This window comes from Capsicum annuum, chromosome 4 (assembly GCF_002878395.1).
Source record: "Capsicum annuum cultivar UCD-10X-F1 chromosome 4, UCD10Xv1.1, whole genome shotgun sequence".
Taxonomy (NCBI): domain Eukaryota; kingdom Viridiplantae; phylum Streptophyta; class Magnoliopsida; order Solanales; family Solanaceae; genus Capsicum; species Capsicum annuum.
This window is the reverse complement of record NC_061114.1, coordinates 116,527,710-116,529,218: the sequence shown is the minus strand read 5'-3', so window position 1 is coordinate 116,529,218 and position 1,509 is coordinate 116,527,710.

Sequence of the window (1,509 nt, the reverse complement as noted above, 5' to 3'; positions counted from 1 at the left end):
CTGATCAACCTATCATGAAAACACACATCCAGTACAATGATTTTGTACTGGATGTGTGTTTTCATGATAGGTTGATCAGTAATACATACCTCCCACATATGAAGTGGTTCCATCTGCAAGCAACTTATTCCTCCGAACCCATCTTTACTCTAGCCTTTAATCGTGGACGGGCAAAAGTGGATCCAATTTCACTTCCTTTTGTCTGTAAACAAGAGAAATACATTTGATGTCAAACAAGAGAACAACAAAAAGAACATTACAAAAGGGTAACAAAAAATTGAGTGAATCAACAGATGACCAATATGATGCAACAGATTACCCATCTGTTCAACCGATGAGGCATCGTTGCAAAGGATGGATGGCATGTTGTAACAGATGGGTCATCTGTTGGAATAAATCAAACCAGCCTTGCTACTGGTTTGATTTCTTCAAACAGTTGCTCCGTTTGTTCCAACAGCTGATTCATCAGTTGCAACAGTTGAGGAAATTGTTGCAACACCACCACCAACAGCATCAATAATAAAGAAACAAACAAAACAACACCATATGTTCCAACACCATCCACAACACAAACATCACATGTTCCAACACAACCACCCCTCAACAACAGCACCACCAAAGTACCAAACAAAAGACATAAAAAAACTATATTGACAACAAGGCTTTTTAAGTTCTCCCAAAAAATGACTTTTTTCGCATATTTTAATAAAAACAACGGTTCGTTCATTCAAGACTTAAAAGTCACCTTTCCTTCAATTTTCTCAATAAATAGAAAACTGGTAATGGGTAAATCATTAATAGAAACAGATGTAAATATCTAATTTAAATGACATACAAAGAAGAAGACGAGATGAAAAGAGCAACAGTGAACCATAACTGCAATGTCAAAAAAGCAAACGGATCAAAAAATCCAGTTCAGTCGAGAAAAGATATCGATTGGTTGAGATCCTAAAGGATCCTCATCCGAAAGAAGAGAGAAAAGAGAGAAAAAAAGGAAACAACAAAGATAATTGAGAATAAAGAATAAAGAAGAGTAATGAGTTGAGTCTAGACTACTTTATGGCTGAAGGAGAGAGAGTTCTAGATATGGGGGATTTTAAATATTCATTAATAGCTTTTGAGGGGCACGAGGAGATGGTGACATTGAAAAGACCAGATAAGACTACTCACTTAGGAGATTTTTGAGTTGTCCAAGTAGTACCAAGTAATATTTTTTACCGCCTTAGTATTTTAACTATTTTATCTCGTATAGGAAATACCTAAATTGCTTTATAAAAAACAACAACAACAAACCCAGTGTATTCCCATCTAGTGGGGTCTGGGGGGTAAGATGTACGCAGTCCATACCTCTACCTCTAAAGAAGTAGAAAGGCTGTTTCCGATAGACCCCTGGCTCAAGGCACGAGATACCACACAAACACATAGTAAAGCACAGCACAAGATTACATATCATAAATACGGCACCCATAAGTAATATAAAATAGAGAAAAGCACACAGATTCGTAATAA